We start from the raw sequence: 7,941 nt of genomic DNA on the forward strand, positions 1-7,941 counted from the left end.
TCATTTCAGTAAAGATGCAGCTGCTCTGCAAACACTTTAGATGTTTTTTTAGGGAACATTAGTGAACAAACATTTTTATTAAGACCAAAGAGCACAGCAGACAAGTCAAGGATTAAGTTGTGAAAAGGTTAAAGTTGGTTTTATCTATACAATTATGTAATAATGACATTTTTTTTAGAGAAAGAAGGAAAGAAAGAAACAATATAGGGACAAAAATGCAACTGAATTTAGCTTTGTTGTACACGATGCCTCAATTTACAAAAAAAAAAAAAAACAACAACAACAAAAATTCAGCGGATCCAGGAGGCCATGGTCCAGATCAATGCAGATTCTTCGGTGAGGTGAATCGATAAAGACAAGCAAAGGTTAGATACCTTCGGATTGCATGATGATTTTCTCTGTGCGCGCCAGCCGATGACCTTTAGCATCGCCTTTTTCACTGTAGCAGTGGACTTTTTAAACAATCACAAAGGAGTGTGTTTACCTCCAAAAAAGCTCATGTGATATTAATAATAACAAAATAAATCTTTTTGCACAGCTGCATCAGATAACTCCAGTGTTGTTGTTGTTGTTGCACTAATAACTCTTTTTTTTTTCTTGGTGGTGTAATTTTTTGCTATATATTGATCATTTTCAAGGGGAAATATATGCTGATAAAAGCAAAACGAATCAGTCAATTTTCAAACTGTGGCATTCTACTTAAAAAAAAACAAAAAAAACATTAAATCTGAGCTGTACTGTTATTCAAGTCTTTGGACTGGCCCCACCATTTTAGAATCAAACTTCCGCTGCCAGATTTATTTTATTTCTCTAAAAAAAAAAAAAAAAAAAAGCTTTGTTGGAACATAAAGTGGATCCTGCCTCTCCATCATCCTGCCCCAGTCAAACCCTCGTGTGGGACGCTAACTCTGCTGTCTAAACACGTCATGGTGCAGGAACCCAGTCGACCCGCTGGTCCAACCAGCTCACGTTACGTTCCCTGTTAGCTCAGATCTCTAGTCACTCATCAAGCTCCCGCCAGAAACATCTTTTTTCCAGCCTGGAGTCGGCTGGACGATTTCGCTCCTCTGCCGGTACTTCTGGATGATCTACACTATAGAATAATAAACGGTCTGCCACGCAATTCCAGGAGGGAAATCGTATCAGAACCTCCTGCAGGGTTGTTATTTATTACCGTGTTACACTTGTCTTCAGAATACCTGCCTACATCTTTGCGCTTCCTCGTTTTTTGAGGCAGCCAACTCCAGTATACCTGCTTTCCATCTCGTAAAACATAGCTCTTGGATTTCAAGAAAGTTCCCAAAAACACTTCATGATGCCTTATGGCCAGTGAAAATACAGTACTCTTAGTTGAAACACTAAAACCAGCTTCTGAAGTAAGTGTTGTTCTTACCAAATAGAACTGGGTCAGCCCAGGATGCAGCTGTTCAAAGGTTGACGATAAAAACTGTTTAGCAGCAGATTTTTTTTATTTTTTTTTTCAGAATCTTGTTTGCAAATGGTGGGCAAATTTAACATTGCAATTCGGAAATTCTGTTAGCTCATGTAAAATTTGACCGACTGAAGTCTGTCACTGCAGGACTGAGGCCAGATTCACAGTGAAACAAATCATGTTAATGTGAAGCAAGAACTATTTGAGATGTTAACATTGAACTACGGGAGAAAACTCCGGATGAAACAGTGTTTTTGGAATGACAGCGAGAGTGACACTGATCTGAGATCTTGTCGGAGAGTTCGACAAAGCTTTGAAGTTCACTTTCAAAGCGCAAAAGACGGCCGCGTTCGAGTCCAGGCCAAAATGTGATTCTCTGTGAAAGCTCGAAATGATGAAAGACCAGCTGCTCTTTATTTCGGAGGATATCTTTTTCTAAGCTTTTATTTTCTTTGTTAAGATACCAAAGTTTTGCAGTCGGCCTTTATTAAGATGGATGTCAGTCGTAACGGCTTTTTTTTAAGTAAAAAGTTTGCACATCCACAATATTGAGAACGCACATATATGTAAATATACATAAGATGAATGACGACATGATAAAATGATATTGACACCAGCTCAGTAAAGAGCATTTTTAATAAAAAAAAAGGAGTAATATTAAAACAAATGTAAAAATAACCTACTTTCTTCAGTTTTAATAAATGAAAGAAAAAACATCTTGGGAGTCTCAACTTTTTAGATTGTAAAACTGACCTGCTTGAATGGGTTTCTGTCTTAAATATGCCTCAGTGCCCATTTTGATTGGTTCGATCGCCTGCCCCAGTGGTGACCTCACAAACTATGTGAAATATGATATTTTTACAGTTTGCTGAGCATTTGCATGTCGAATGGAAACTGTTTAAAAGCGGGGGCCGACAAATGAATGATGAGATTCAGACACTACTCACACGACAATACCAGGACAGTCAGTGGCGCAACTACACATTATTCAGGTGGATGCGAAAACTAGATCGGTACCCCCACTCCCCCACGAGGCGACGATACGTGAAGGGTAAAACTCGCTACATTTACCTTGTTATGTTCGCGAGGTGAAGGAGCGTAAGGCGCGCTGAAGTGTATGGGAAAACATCATCGGCGCRCCGCCCCCTCCAGACGGGGTTTTGGCGCCCCCTCTGGTGCTGCGCCCCTATGCGTTGCATACCCTGCATACCCACTTTTTGCGCCACTGAGGACAGTAAAACTCAAATGTTCTGTTGGGTTTTGTTTACATGGTAACAGCGTTTTTGCTGGACCAAAAATGCAAAGGTGTGAATATTATTTATACACCAGAAAACCTGCACATCTGTTTGTACTCCACATTTATTCACAGTGTGAGCAATTCTAGTAACAACAACTGAGTGTGTGACTTTGTTAGGCTGTCCAACTATCACGGACTGAAAACGAAATACATTTTTAACCAAAATGATTTAAAATGTACCAAGGATGTGGGGAAAATACCCACTGTGCTTATTTTTATTTATTTTTTTACAACCAGTGACACCTAAAACCAACGGCTGACATGTTTAGAAAGATTTCCGCATTCTCTCGTATATCTCCGGATCAGTCACAAAGCCGTGCTTATCAGTTACGGCGCTGTTCACGCTCCTCCAAGCAAGCCGTCATAAAATTTGCAGAGCACACACCGGCACGCTCAGATTCCTACCTCATAAAAGTTCAATCCTATAAGACACTCGCAGTCCTCTGTTTTCAGAACAACTACTCTTATTTAAACTGGAAAACCCGTGTAACAAAATAAAATAAAATTGGAACTGTGCTTCGAAATAAAAAACTTTAAAACCAAATCTATTTTAGAAAACATAGAAATGTTGGCCAAAAATGCTAGGTGAAGGAAAGAGAAGCTGTGGCATGAAAACTTCCTGATGGTGATCTACAAACCTTCCACAATTATTAGTCATGTTCAGCTTAAGTTCAATACCAGACATGCGGGTGCATCAGTTACAGAGACTATTACCTTGACACGGCCATCTTGGACCCTCCAGTGCCACAAAATCTCAAATCAGTACTGACTGAATCTCTGTTTCTCAATTTCTTTCCGCTGCTCTAGCTCTAGTCATAGCCTGTCATTGAACTGCACATGCATGGTAAACTTGTGCAACGCACTGGATTTTACCCATCCTGCTTTAGCTCTGGTAGAAAATCCCAAATTGCGACAGGCACAGTTTGCCAGTTGCGTTGTGTAAACTGTACCACTGGGTTTCACAAAGCGAAACATAAAAGAGACAAGTTGGAGCTGTGATGGTTTAATGTTTCTACTCTTTAAAGGCCATTACCTCAATTTTTCTCTCTCTCTCTCTCTCTCTCTCTCTCCCTCTCTCTCTTCAGATTCCACTGAGAAAAGAAGAAAAAGATCAGAAAATGCATTCTGCCAGTATTTATAAGCAACGAGAAGGTGTATCCTGTCAAGGTTAGAATAAAGAAACGGCGCTGAATAAAGGCGTGCTCTGCATGCCTGATTCTTTGCTCGCAGGTTCAGTTTCACTGATGCAATCAGTGAGTGAGAAGATTGCAGTTTACATGGCTAGCAACCTTTAAAAAGAACTGTGATGCAGAACACAACAACCTTCTCTTGACTTTTAAACAGTCAGTCACTTGAAAGAGAGTTTGAAGTTCTGCTTGTGCGGAAAGATTGAAAGAGAGAAGAATGTGGAAGTGTGGAAAAAAGGAGCAAAAAAAAAAAACAAAAAGGAGAAAAAGCAAGGGCAGCTCCAGCCATGCAATCACACAATATGACAGATGACATTTCGAACTCACTTTGTTCTTCGCGGCAATCCTCGCTGGAAATTACCAAACCAATCGCCTGTGACTGCCTCTCTTTCCTTCCCTCTGAGCGGGAAACCCATGCAAGGGGATGGACCCTCCTAGCGTGGCCTATCTGTTAAAATCTGCTACATGTTCCAGGGGCAAATGCCACGAGTGACCTTGAGACTCACTGGATGAGTCAGAGGTGGAATTGGATCTGCTGGCTAATGAAGCCGCTGAGAAGACTCCACAGTGAAGCGGTTAACACGGCTGGTCTTTCCATTGACACCTTTTATCTTTGCGGAGCTGCTCTCGGGTTACATTTTGGTAATGCACATCTACGTTCTTACATGTTAAATAAAAGAAATGCATTGGCATAAGTAAAGTAATCAGTTGGTCTCGATGGGAATCGCATATTTTTTTCTTACTCCAAATACATATTCAAAGTTTAGCTGGAGTTTGTGTTCTGCCCTCTTTGTCCCAAAACTAAAATTCTGGACAACCAATTACTTTGAAGAAGTCAACTACAGCAATTTATGCATACAACTCACGTATGTCAGGGACAAAGTTACAAAGTTTTCTTTTTTAATGAAAAGCTGCTTCAAAGCACAACATCCTAAGTGTCAACGAAGGAGAAGTACTAAGCAATCGCAAACCCACCTACACGTGGCCATTTACCTAAACTGAGAGGCCAGGCAAGAAGAAGATTAATCAAAGAAGCAGTCATAAGCACCTCGGTCACCCTGGAGGAAGTGATCGACACCTTAGGTAGGAGAGTCTTCTGATCAGAAGACAAATGTTCACTCCACAAATCCGACCTTTACGGAAGAGTGGCAAGAAGACAGTGGCTGTTAAAAGAAAGCTATACTTAGATTTAAAGTTTGTCACGAGTCATGAATATTACAAAGCACACTTGTAGAAGAAGGTGCCCTGGTTAGATGAGACAGAAAGTCTACTTTTTTGCCCTATTACTTTTTTTGGGGGGGAAGGTTGGGGGGGAACTAACCTTGCACTTCATACTGTAATGTGAAGGAAAGCTTCACTAAGTACAAGGCAGCAACGTAAGAAAATCACCAACATGCAGGATGGCAACTAAACAGGTTTAAATCAAAGTGTGTTCATGAGTTTAAATGGACCAGCCTGATTCAGAACCCGTGCATTGACCTGAGACAATTCTGATCTTCACTTATGTTCTCCGTTCAATCTGCAAAGACAACATTGCAAATATTTCAGTCTGCACATGGAGATTCAGAGAAACAGAAGGTTGCAGCTGACGTTGCGTTTTTCTGAATTTACGTCAATAGGAGGAATGGCATTTTCAGGGTCTGAACGTTACCGTGGTTGTTCATTTTTGGTAAGAGCTTTATTTAGTTTTTTTGGGGGGGGCTGGCATTGACCGGCTCCAGCATATGTCAGCTGAGTTAGACTTGCTCCATCTGTTACACAAACGGGTTGGAAAGGGCACCGAGAATGGAAAGATTGATAAAGACGTTAGTCATTCCTCAAGTTCTATAGTTAGCTCATGAACATAACTTACAAAGAAAATGTCTTGCTACATTTCAGACAAACATAGCCAATTAAAAAGAAGGACCGACATTTTTTTTCCCTCTGGTTTTAATGAATCCAAAATTTTCTTGCCAGATAAAATTAAGGAATTGGACAGTAACTGCACACAGCCAAATTTGCAAGAACAATTTCTTCGATTTGTGCTGAGATGCTGAAAGGAGAAACTGTAGCCAGAAATAAAAACAAAAAGATAAAAATGAGAGAATTAAGAATAAAATGTACTTATCTATCAGTGGGCAAAAGAAAAAGAACAGATTTATAATTTTTGCTTTTGCAAACCATTTTTCTACCAACACAGCATGCATGCAAGTACATCTCATCTAACCAGAAGTTCAAATTATGTAATTTTATGTATTGAGCTCTGTTTACTCTGACACCCTAATATAAAATTGTGCAACCAAATGTCTCACAAGTTAATTTGTAAATAAGAAACCTTCTCTTCTGGACACATGATGGCAGTATTTGAATTTGTGGCGTATGTACAAAGTGATAAATGTGGAAGAAAAGTAACACTACAATTCACCTGTTTTGCACAAAAACTAGACCATCATTTTCCACCAGCTGTTGCTGGTTTTGAAATCTTGTGCTAATCTTTTGTTTTTATGTTTCTGTATTTAGCAATAATTCTCCTAAAGATGACAAACGTCGCAATTGACGCCCTTCTCGACCGCATCAACACAATACACTTAAAGATAATTCCAACTTATGGCATTGCAGAGACAATCAAAACCTTGCTCCAGTCGTACTTATTCAGCGCAGACAATTATGCAGAGTGCCTGTGTACGACAACATCAAAAAGGTTTTCTCATCTGATGAATGAGCTCGGCGACTCTGTTGATGGCGATATCAAAGTGGGAGTCACGCGTTGTCCCGTCCTTGATCTCGCTCGTCGTATGGATTGAGTCAGCCCCTGTGACACACAGCAGACTATAAAATGTTGGAACAAGGCAGCTGTGTCTATAATTAATGGATATGTCTATTTAGAGTGTGATAAGTTGCTTTCTCCTTCTCATCTGCCTTGTTTGCCCTTTCCATCTCTCTGTCATGCAGCTTTTCTTTAAATTCACAGAGATCAGATCTCCTAGAAAAATTAACTGCAGGTTGAAAAAAGAAAAAAGAAAAAAAAAAGTGAGGCAGTATCCAAAGGCAACCGGCACGATTCAATATTTAACACACACAGCCTGTCAAACGGGCACAGGGAGGCGAAGCGGGAAGACAGCAACGAGATGGATGGAACAGAATTGGAAATTTCTAAAAGAATCAATGCCGGCTGATCTACTGAGGGTTTTTAAGAGCAGATCTGTTCTCCCAGGGATTCACCGTGAACTTGTACTACGGCGGGGGGGTGAAACGGTACAATTATGCGAGAGCCCGCAACAGCTAATGAGGAGGCAGCGCTGCCTTTGGTTGCCCGCTGTGAGACGATACAACAGGAATGCGAGGCCCCGGCAAAGAAGCCACCCATTAAAAAAAAAAAAATAGAAAAAAAAGAGCCGATCTTCACTCGGAGGCCTCTGGCTGCACAGAGTAACAAGGAGAACGCCTTGAGAAAATGAAAAGAGGACCTGAGGATATTAGTAAAGCAAACGAGCTGACCCTCCACGCTTGGAGAAGCAATATCCCAACTGACACGGAGGAGGCTGCGAAATCCCCGGCCTCTCGCTAATAACGAGGCGGCTTCAGCCCGCGCGCGCTGTTTAGCTCAATGTGCACAATCCCATTTATTCAAGCATCTATTATGTGACTGATTTGGCTGAATTTTTACCGCCGTCTGCGACTGATGGCTGCGAGACACATTTTCGAGTTAATGAAGGCGCAGTAAACCCAATTGCCACTGTTCACTTGCTCGCGCGGTTCCACGAGGATGGTTGACATTCCTGACGCATTCTTTTCGTCTCTGATGATTGCATTATGATGCAAATGTGAGAGAGACGGGCAATTCTCCGGCGGCGTCATTTGCAGGATGTCGTCAAAAAAAAAAAAAGGAAAAAAAAAAGAGAGGCCCTCGTGAATCTCAGTCAATCTATTCAATCTATTTCCTTTTGTTTCCTGAAACTCTTAATCCCCCCCCCAAGAGATTTAATGAACATCGCAAATCAGTAGTTAGCATTGGCTTTAAGTACATCTTAACTCCAATTTTGTTC

At 40.9% G+C, this 7,941-nt stretch overlaps 1 long non-coding RNA gene across 1 annotated transcript; it reads left to right on the top strand.

Annotated features, from left to right (window-relative positions):
• Positions 1-277: 277 nt before the first annotated feature.
• LOC103472171 (uncharacterized) lies at positions 278-6,494 on the top strand. Its single transcript, XR_534815.1, has 3 exons — positions 278-365; positions 3,815-3,896; positions 6,416-6,494. It is a non-coding gene; the product is annotated as an uncharacterized LOC103472171 (long non-coding RNA).
• Positions 6,495-7,941: the final 1,447 nt, after the last annotated feature.

This window comes from Poecilia reticulata, linkage group LG11, assembly GCF_000633615.1.
Source record: "Poecilia reticulata strain Guanapo linkage group LG11, Guppy_female_1.0+MT, whole genome shotgun sequence".
NCBI lineage: Eukaryota > Metazoa > Chordata > Actinopteri > Cyprinodontiformes > Poeciliidae > Poecilia > Poecilia reticulata.